Genomic DNA, 10,874 nt, shown 5'->3' with positions numbered 1-10,874 from the left:
TGGAAGCCCTGGCACCCCTGAGCCTACCATGTGCTCCCTTCCTGGGGGGCTCCTGCTCTGTGCCTGGGGGTCAGTCCTGTCAGGGAGGGGACAGTCCTGTGGAGGAGAGGTAGATGTCAGGGGTGTCACAGCCTCTCCCACTGTGGGGTGAGGGAAAAGGACCAGGGCTGGACACCTCGGGGCCACGCTGCCCAGCCCTTCCTGCAGCCCTACAGAGCCATCTCTCTGGGTCCCTAGCCCTGTCCATCATCCTCAGGTCTCGTGTGTGGTCCACCCATTCTACGTCCCCCCACTGCCCCAGGGCTTGATGGAGATGACTATTTACCCCCACATGCAAGAAAGGCCTCCGGGGACTTGGGCTGATTGGAAATACATCCCTCTGCGCACATGTAGCAGCCCCACCAGGTGTGGTTACAGGCCACAGAGGTGAGCTTCTGACCTCGGAGACCCAAGACGTCCTGAGGGCCATCTCCTATGGCAGGGCTGCTCCTGATCCAGGGTCGCTGCCCCCAGGACAAGCAGTTTAGTTGACAATGTAAATGTAAACCCAATGCACAGTTCAGGTGACACCACCCACCAACGAGGCCCGTGGAGCCCCATGAGCGGGGCCAGGACCCCCCTACCTGGGTCAGGAGCCACAGCCACAGGCCGTGCCCGGGCGGGGGTCTCAGGGACAACGCAGAGACAGGAGGGCTGGTGGAGTGCCCAGAGGCGGGCCTGCTGGGTGCCCCGGGTGCCAGGCACTGAGCAAGTTCCCTGCCCCCACCCGCCATGTCCAGGGATGGGGCCTGTGCTAGTGTCCTGGGGCCGGTGTGCAGATGTTCACAAATGGGGGCTTAAAACAGCAGGAAGGTGCCCTCTCTCAGTCCAGAGGCCAGAGGAGGAAGTGAAGGCGTGGGCCGGCTCCGCTCCCTCCGGAGGCTCCTGGGGAGGCTCCTTCCTGACACTCTAGCTCCTGGTGGCCCCCGGTGCCCCTTGGCTGGTGGCCACCTCCCTCCAGCCTCTGCCAGGTCGTCACTTGGCCTCTTCCTGAGCCGCCTCCTTCTCTCTAAGAAGGAGACATCAGTGCTTGTGACATTAGTGACATTAGTGTTCACTCTGCCCTGCCTGGCCTCACCGTGATTTAATCATACCTGCAAATAGGATCACAGCTGAGGGTCCAGGTGGACATGAATTTGGGGGGACACCATTCAACCCAGTAAAGACACCAAGTGTACGAGGGGAAGCGTGTGGGGCAGGCCGGCCTGGCTCATATCCGCCCTTGGGGCAAAACCCCTCTTGGAGCCCCAGCCTCTCCTCTGTAAAGTGAGGCCACCTGCCCTTGATGGTCCCAGGCTCTGTGTCCTAACTGGGAGCCTCTCCCTGTCCTGGGAAGGTGCGCTGGTGGGGGGCTCCAAGGGTCAGAGATGAAGCACCGGGCAGAGGTGGGGTGTTGGGGGCAGAGAGTCAGTGCCCAGAGCTGGTGTGGGGTGGGGGGAAAGGGGGGTCCAAGTTGGCCCCTGGTTTGAAGCCTCAGGCTCCTTCCACTGTGGCCACGGACAGCCCAGGAAATAGGCAGCCATGCTGGGTATTGCAGGGCAGAGTCTGCTAGAAGCACCCCCAGGTGGGGGTAGACCCCTTGACAAGTGTTCACAAATGGCTTCCATGGCTCAGGGGCCCCCTGCCCTGGACCTGGAGTGGACAGTGGGGACAGGCTCACGGGTCAGGGAGAGCACTGCGGTGCTGGGGTCCTGAGAGAGGGGAGCAGCATGGGGCTGGGCCCTGGCCGAGTCTGGGCAGGAGTGGGGGGTGGGCTCCTGGGGTGCTCACTGCTGCCCACCCAGGGCCCCTGGAGTGAGGATACTCTGTGGTCCTCGGGGGAAGCTGACCTGCCGCTCTCCGCCCCGGGGACCTTGGACAAGGCACCTGTGTGTGTTTGTCCGGCCGGCCCTGCAGTGTTGGTGGGTGAGAGCGCAGGGCCCATTCTTGGCGCTGGTCACAGCCCACAGGCCGGCTGCAGGATGCCTGAGCACCCTGAATGTCAGTCCCAGCCCAGGGCCCCTCCAGGGCCGAGCAGACGAGGGTGAGGGGCCCCGGTACCCCTGGGACCGGCCCTTGGCAGGCTAGGCTGGGCCATGGGGGGCACACCTGCTCTGGGGAGGGTGGGGGGCTTCCGGGCCTGCAGCTGTTAGTCCCCGGGACAGACATGGCCTCCCCAGCAACAGCTGGGCCGGAGGCTCGAGAGCCAGGAGAGCCCAGAGCCCAGGCTGCCCCCACCCTGGGATCAGTTACAGCAGCGGGGACTACAGGGGGGCAGGGGCGGTGGATGCGGGGGAGAGCACAGGGCTGACCCCTTCCCATCCCCTCATCCCCAAGGTGTGACACAAGCTCTCCCCTGGGTGGGGTGGTGGGCATGGACGTAGCTGTCCACCTCCTCCCACAGCCCAGGGGTCCTATTGCTCACTAGAAACTGTCCCTTGGCCTCCCCTGGCCGTCCCCAGCCCCAGATGTAGGCAAACCCCCTCCCACTAACACTCCAGGCAGTGCACAGTGACACCCAGAAGCTGCCCCTACCCCCTTCCCGAGACTAGTGACCACCTACCCGCGTCCTGGGGCTGAGCGGAGGTGGGCAGTTCAAGGGGCAAGATGGAGGCTGCACGGCCTCGGTGAGGGAGGTCGCAGGGGCTGCGGGGGCGGCTGCCCTGTGCGGGCGCCCGGGCACACGGCAGGTGCCCATCAATGCTCCAGGCATCAGCGGCCCCAGCCTGGTGAAGCGCTGACCGCACAGGATCGTCAGTTACTCCCGTGGGTGCCTGTCTCACTTCCCACAGCCTGAGATTCTGGGGTCAGGGCAGCACCTGCCCCGAGCAGGGGGCAGTGGGTCTCACCCCAGGCCTGGCGGCAGCCCACACATCAAGAGCCAGCCAAGGGGCTCCCACAGCGCTGGCCCCTCCTCTCCTGGCCACGCGGGTCCTGAGGTCCCCATCATGACCATGGACCAGAGCCTCCCCACTGGCCGCGTGGGCACAGAGGGACAATGTCCCAGACCCCCGCCTTCTGGTCTGAGGTGGCCTGGGTGGTCAGACTCGCTCAAATGTCTCCATTACTCTTTCTGCTGAAAAGTGAGTCTGCAGTTCCCCTAGATCCACTCCTGCCGTGGGGACACGTCCACCCCACCAAAGGCCCGGGGTCTGCATGGCCTGGCCTGCCTGGAGCCCCTGGCATCTCGGGGCACTGGGGCTGTCTGGCCACAGTCCCTGTCAGCCAGTTCAGCGAAGGACAGGCCAACCGTCAGGGCCAAGGACTCCCTGGCCTGGCCAAGTGGGACCAGTTTTCAGGATTTGGGGATTTTGAACCAGCTGCTGTGGCAGGTGTGGTCGGCCCGGCTGAGCAGAGTCCGCCGGCCGTCGGGAGAGTTGCCAGCCAGCTGCTGGAGGGTGTGGGGCAGCCGCCCTGGCCCCTTGCCCAGGCAGCAAAGTCAGCAGAGAGTGGACGGGGCTGGGGGTGGCAGGAGGCCCCCATACCCCACGTAGTTCACCACTGCCCCCACCAGAGCAGAGACCACAACCCAGCTTCTCTGGGCCCTAGGGCCAGCCAGGGCGGTTGGCTGGCCCTGGGTCTTGGCCTGAAACCCCAGGTTCTCAGTCCAATGCGGGAAATCCTCACCATCAGAGAAGAGGCACAGCAAGGACACCCTCCTCCCCCAGTCCTCCCTCTCAGCTTTGGCTGGAGGGCCCCTGGGCCCCTGGTTTTGTGTCTGGAGCATTTGTGAGCTGCTCACACCCCCCAGTGGCCAGTGCCGGCTTTGTTCCAAGTGATTCATAGAGGCTGGTGGGGGCCCAGTGATGGGGAGCCACCGGGTGGTGCTGTGCTGTGGTCCACTGAGAGCGCAGGATCAGAGGGGGCTCTGAACTCTCTCTTGGTGGGGGCAGGTTTAGGGGGCTAAGGGAGAGGAGGGGACCAAAAAGAGGCTGCCTCCGGTTGGGATCCTCAAATCAGACAGAGCCTCAGTGCCAACAGAAAGCCTGGAGAGGGTGGGGGGCTTAAGAGTGAGTCCCACGGGCACCCTTGGGCCTTGGGGCAGCTGTGCGGGGTGCTAATGGCCCCCCATCAAATGGGCATGTCCAGCACCCAGGTGACTGGGCACCAGCTGTCCCCGTGCAGGAATGGTGGTCCCCCTGCAGGAGGGCCCGAGGCCTGGCTAAGGCCTGGACTGGTGGACACAGACCTTCAGGCAGGTCTCTGAAGAGGGGGCAGAGGCGTGACCTGCTCAAGGAACCCCCCACCCTCTCCTCTCCTGTTCTGTCCATGCCACCCACACCCACACAGGCCCTGAGGCCTATGGCACTGACCCCCAAGACAAGGGCTCCCCGTGGAGAGCTGTCCACCAGGGAGAGGAGCTTAGGGAAACACTGGGGAGGTGTCATCCAACCAAGGGGCCCCAGGGACCCCAGTACAAGCTGCGGGCCTGGGGCAGACCCGGGAGAGGCTCAGGGCAGGGGTCTCCTGGAAACTTCCAGTGGAGTGGACAAGAGGGGCAGTAATTATGACCTCTCTGTTTCTGAGGAGGATGTTGAGGCTCAGAGAAGTTGAGTGACCAGCTGAGGCCACACAGATGACTTGTTAGGAACTCGGCCCGGCCGTGGGTGGCACGAGGGGAGTTTGTGGCCATGGGTGGCACTCGGGCGCCATAGGCAGGCAGGGAACCCCGCCTCTGGTCGCTTCCGCCCTTGCCCCACTCAGGAAGCACCACGGCTGGGCCCCAGCCCCACCGTTGCTCAGGCCACGCCCCTCGCAGAGCCCGCCCCCGCCCTCAGTGACCGCGGCGCCCAGCAGGTGACGCCAGAGGCCGACCGATGAGCGAGGCCCGCGTCTGACCGCGACCCTCCCAGCGGCGCGTACCCGGGTCAGGGCCCGGCGGTGCAGGAGTGGGGGTGCGCCCTGGGATGGGGGTGGGAGGGCGCGGCAGCTTCTGCCTGGGGACCGCGTGGCGCAGGGAGCAGGCCCTGGCTCCGGCACCCCGAAGGTTTCCCTTGTGGAGGGAGGGTTGAGTGGGGGGCTGCCTCCTCCCAGGAACACCGACCGGGGGAAGAGAGGTGGGTCCCAGCGTCTGTGTTGCCTTCCCTTCTGCTCCCCCTGCACACAAGCTGGCCCCCGCCCCACTGGGGGTCCAGGCAGGGAGCGAAGTGTTGGGAGGAAGGGGAGAGCTAGGTGGGGTCCAGGACCGATGGAGGGAACACAGCAGGAGACATGGGGGTCCCAGGAAGAAGACCCGCGGGGGGGAGCAGTGGCAGAGGAGACGGCAGTGGGACCCCGGAACAATTGAGGGTTGGTAGGGTAGGGGAGGTGGGGGCCCTTGACCCCTGAGTCTAGATTCCCTCTCCTCCCCCTTCACTGCACCACTTCAGCTCAGACCAGGCCCCCTCCCCCACCCCATTTCCTCCCAGCCTGTTGAGAGCCTCTCACTTGTCCTTGCCTAATGCCTTAATTTGTCTTTTCAGCCAATTATCACAATGTCAATTTGATGCTGAGAGGTTCCACGTAGAAGCACAGGCAGGGCTGGCCAGTTCTTGGTGGCTTTGAACATTTCCTACTGAGGCCTGAGTCCCTGCCATCCTGAGAGGTTGTCCCTGTCAGGGTGCTCTGGCATTCTGGGGGCACTGCCGGGCTGGGGGCTTTACACCCACATCTCACCTGGTCTTCACAGATGTGGGCATAGGGCACGGGGGTTTCGGGAGCCCCGGCTTCACGTTTCCTGATGTCCCTGCCCTCCTATTTGTGTCGAGGTCATTGGCTTGGCCTGTATCTTCAGTAGAAAGCCCGGTCTCTCTGCACCTCATCCCCCCTCTTGGATGGGGCTGGGGGGAGCAATGTCTGGGTGAATTCCTCAGGCCTGTCTCCCAGCTCTTTTGTTCTCTTTTGCCCACATACAAGCTGCTATGCAAACCCTCAGTTCAGGGTTTCATACTAATGACCACATTTCTCATACTGAGGGTCCTATTTGGTTGTTTTCCGTATCTGCTGTCTTTTTTCACACTATTGGTTTTTACTTCCACTTTTACCTCTTTAATCACTTTATGCTTATTGTATGATCTCTTTTGATTTTTCTGCTATTATTATTTTTAGTCCTCAAAGTGCCAGTGTATCTGCTGCCATCCTTCATGGTGTGAGCTCATCTTTGTCAGGCATCATTTCTTCCATGGAGCCCCCACCCTGGGGTGGACGTTTGCCTTTCTTGGGGCCTGGGTGGTCTCTGTGTCCTAGAACAGACTGAGAGGCCCACGGTCTCCAGGGATGCCGCCCAGCCACCCAGAGGAGCCCTCCCAGTGCCCCCCTTCGGCCTAGAGTGGACGCCTGGTCACTCTCAGCCATTGGCCCAGGGCCTGGCTCTTGCTGAGTGGACAGCAAAGCCAGCCCGGCACTTGGGAGGGTGTCTCAGGGGTGCCCCTTTCTCTTGAGCAGGTGGGGGGGGCACAGCCCCTCCCCTGACTCTGTCTCCACTGGGATCGGCTGGTCCTGCCCTCCTGGCGTTCCAGGTGGTCCCTTCACGGAGGTGGTGGAGGGACCAGCCCTGAGCCTGGGGAGGAGTGTGCCAATGAGCAGTGCTGACCAGTGGTCACTGCTACTAAAGGCCTGGGGCTAAATCCAGCCCTGGTATTAGGAGCCAGTGGTGTGGGTTGAATTGTTGAACCGTGTCCCCCCAAAGGTATGTCTACATCCTCTCCCCCAATAACTGCAAGCGTGACCTTATATGGAAACAGGGTCTTAACAGATGTGACCAAGGTAAGTCAAGGCCGTGAGGGTGGGCCCCAACCAATGACTAGTGTCCTTGTAAACTTGGACACAGACACGCAGGGAGATGGCCATGTGACCAGAGGCAGAGATTGGGGTAAAGGAGCATCAAGGATGCTGGTGATACCAGCACTAGGACGGAGGCAGGAGTTCCCCCAGAGCCTGCGGAGAGAGTGCGGCCCTGCCCATACCTTGATTGTGACTTCTGGCCTCCAGACTGTGAGAATAAATTTCCCTTGCTTTAGTCCCCATTGTGTGGTCCTTTGTTGCAGCTGCCCTGGAACTTAACGCAGGGGACTGCGGACAGGTGCTGTGCCCTCAGGGCCTCAGTTTCCCCATCTGGCCCTTTTTCACAGCGGTGACCGAGATTCGGGAATAGCACTTGGAGCCGGATCCCTCCAGGCACCTGGTGAATTTCTGGTTTCAGCCTTGGTGGTCCCACCCAACCTGGGTACCCCGCCTCCAGCCACCTAGACATCACGAGGCAGCTGGATGCTTTGTCCCTGGCCGCTGCTGCTGAGGCCCAGTCACCACTCTGGCTCTGATTGAATTAGGTCAGACTTAGTCACCCTTTAAGGGGCTGTGGCCTCAGCGTGTGGAGCTAAATGGTGGTTTAGGCCTGCTGGGTACAGAGCTGGTTCCCGTGCCGCCAGAATTGCGGGCTGTGGGGTGTCTGCACCATCGCTGGCGCTTCCTGCAGCCCGTCTAATGTGGGGCTTGGCTCCAGGGCACCTGAGAGGGACTCGAAGGCAGGACATGTTCGTGGCCTCCATGGGGTCCCTGGCCCCCTGCAACGTGAATCTCAGTGCACAGGGCAGTGTCCCCGTGGTGTGGCCTTTGATTCCGCAGTGATTCCATCCTGGTAAGCCTCTCTTGCCCCTGAGACCTCCAATCTCTTAAAGCCACCTGAAGGCAGATGTAAAGCACATGCCTTCACAGCCACACCTGTGCCTGTGTGTGTGACTGAGCAGCCAAGCGGGCTCAGAAAACGGCCCATCACAACTGGTATTTTCGTTGTGATGGTTCATTTTCATTGTTTTTACTGTTCCCCTTTACAGATGAGGAAGCAGACAGCTGTGGACTGTCCTAGATCCACAGCTGGTCAGAGCAGAGCCAGGGTCCCCCAGCTGCACCACTACTTGGGCTGCCCCAAGGAGACTGGGCTGCCGCGCCAGGTGTCGGGACGCCTGTATGGCATCTCCCCGTGGGTCAGCTGGCTCACTCAGAGAAAGGGTGGCCAGCACCCTGGTGTCAGGGCAGCTGCGAGGACAAGACGAGGCCCCGGATGTGCTGGGAGGCTTGGTGGATATTGTGGGTGGAGTTTGCTGACAGCACGTGGGGATTGGGACAATGAACATAACAATTTTTCTCTTGAAAAAGTCAGAAGTTCTGGCAATGCCGGGCCTCTGTTCTCGAAGGGCAGCCGTCGGCTGGAGCTGAGAGGGACCCCTGCTTAGCCTGAGGATGGCAGGTGGCCCAGTCCCACCCCTGACACAGAGGTGCCATCCCTCATTTAAGTTCCCACCAGCCGGAGGCCGAGGTGTTTGGGAGCCTGGCAGTCACTCCTGGCTGGGGGCTCAGATGCTGAGATGAGATGGGGGCGGGGCACCCACCCCCTAAGTCCCAGCACCACGATTTGCTGCTGAGACAGAGCAGTGCGGGCTTTGCGTTTCCGTGCTGACTTACTGACAACTTTTTCTCTAATGGGGAATTCTGCCTTCAAATGCCATTTGACTCTCAGATGTAAATGGAATGAAATAAACTGATGATCACTAAATGCTAACATATTAGAAAAGAGCACTCCTTTGGCATCTGGTGAGCGAAAGGGACTTCTTAATTGATGTCAAAGTTGGTTGATGTGAACAAATCAAGACAAATGTGCTCCTTTTGATTTGCCTCCGAGTGGGAAATTGTGACTCAAGTGGACTTTGGGGGTTTTTTTGGTTTGTTTGTTTGTTTTAATCTTTTTTTTTTTTTTTTTTTTTTTTTTGCTGTACGCGGGCCTCTCACTGCTGCGGCCTCTCCCGTTGCGGAGCACAGGCTCCGGACGTGCAGGCTCAGCGGCCATGGCTCACGGGCCCAGCCGTTCCGTGGCATGTGGGATCCTCCCAGACCGGGGCACAAACCCGTGTCCCCTGCATCGGCAGGCGGACTCTCAACCACTGCGCCACCAGGGAAGCCCCCTGTTTTAATTAATTTATTTTTTATTTATTTTTGGCTGCATTGGGTCTTCCTTGCTGCGCGCGGGCTTTCTCTGGTTGTGGCGAGCGGGGGCTACTCTTCATTGCGGCACACAGGCTTCTCATTGCAGTGGCATCTCCTGTTGTGGAACACGGGCTCTAGGCATGCAGGCTTCAGTAGTTGTGGCGCGTGGGCTCAGTAGTTGTGGCTTACGGTCTCTAGAGTGAGGCTCAGTAGTTGTGGCACACGGGCTTAGTTGCTCCACGGCATGTGGGATCTTCTCGGACCAGGGGTTGAACCTGTGTCCCCTGCATTGACAGGCGGATTCTTAACCACTGCGCCACCGGGGAAGTCCCTCAAATGGACTTTGAAGGCACCGACACCAGAACATACTAAATGTGGAAACGCAAACGCAGAAGTCCTGCAGAGCTCTCATGTTTGGGGGGAGAGTGGGGAAGGTGTGCCTCTCCCTGCTCTGGGGATGCAGCCCTTTCTCCCCTGGGGGAGCTGGGGCCACAGAGGACCCGGACGGGCCATCTGGACATCTGGCCACAACGAGCGGGGTCTCCGAGGGGAGACCAGAGTCCCCGAAGGCACACAGGGTTAGCCCAGGAGGAGGGGCTGCAGGGGGTTACCAGGGAGAAAGGGAGGGAGGGAGCCTGTAAGGGTTGAGCCTGTCCAGTGTCCTGGGGCCACCAGGACAAATTATCACAAACCTGGTGACTTACAGCAACAGAATTTCATTCTCTCATAGTCTGGAGGCCGGAAGTCCAAGATCAAGGTGTAGGCAGGGTCACGCTCCCCTCTGAGGCTCTAGGGGAGGATCCTTCCTGCCTCTTCCAGCTTCTGGGGCCCCAGGTGTCCCTTGGCTGTGGCCACGTCACTCCAGTCTCTGCCTCCATCTTCATGTGCCTTCTCCTCTGTGTCTCTCTTCTTCTGTCTCTTGTAAGGACACTGTCATTGGATTTAGGACCACCCTGATCCAGGAGGACTTCATCTCAAGATCTTTCACTTAACTACATCTGCAAAGACCCTGTTTCCAAATAAGGTCACATTCTGGGGTTCTGGTTGGACATGAATTTTGGGGAGACACTCTTCAGCCCAGTATGGGCCCTTTAACACTCACGAACCGACAGTGGCCACAGAGCTCCAAGGAGGAGGGCTTCCTGGAGGAGGTGGCAGGGCTCTGCTGCCCAGAGAGCTGACATATCTCCCCCTTGGGTTCAGGGACCAGTGTTCTTTGGGCAAGATCATCCAACACTAGCTGAGACCCTGGTGTTTGCCCAGCTCTGTACCAGGCCTGGGGCAAGGGTGAGATGGGCCCGGGACAGCTTCCCGACATCCAGGTGGGGAACAGGATGTGTGTGCAGCGGGAAGGCACTGGTTGGGAATTTGAGTATTACCTGTTCTGTCCCTAAAAGGACAGAGGGCTGGGAGCGATCAGCAGGTGAATGGATAAGTAAACTGTGGTCCATCCAGATGGTGGAATATTATTCAGGGCTAAAAAGAAATGAGCTAGTGAGCCATGAAAAGACACTGAGGAAACTTTTTTTTTTAATGGCTCATTTAAAAAATATATATTTATTTATTCAGGTGTGCCGGGTCTTAGTTGCAGCACGCAGGATATCTTAGTTGCGGCACGCGGGATCTTCGTTGCAGCACGTGGGATCTAGTTCCCTGGCCAGGGATCAAACCCACGCCGCCTGTGCTGGGAATTCCTTAAAAGCATATTACTAAGTGAAAGAAGCCAGTTTGAAAAGGCTACATACTGTATACTTCCAACTACATGACATTCTGGAAAAGGCAAAAGTATGGAGACAGTAAAAGGATCAGTGGTTGTTAGGAGTTGGGAATAGGAAAGGATGACCAGGCAGAAAACAGAGGATTTTTAGGGCAGTGAAACTACCCTGTATGACACTATA

This window comes from Mesoplodon mirus (assembly GCF_964341445.2).
Source record: "Mesoplodon mirus genome assembly, chromosome: 15".
In the NCBI taxonomy this organism is placed as follows: domain Eukaryota; kingdom Metazoa; phylum Chordata; class Mammalia; order Artiodactyla; family Ziphiidae; genus Mesoplodon; species Mesoplodon mirus.
This window is presented reverse-complemented; position numbering follows the sequence as displayed.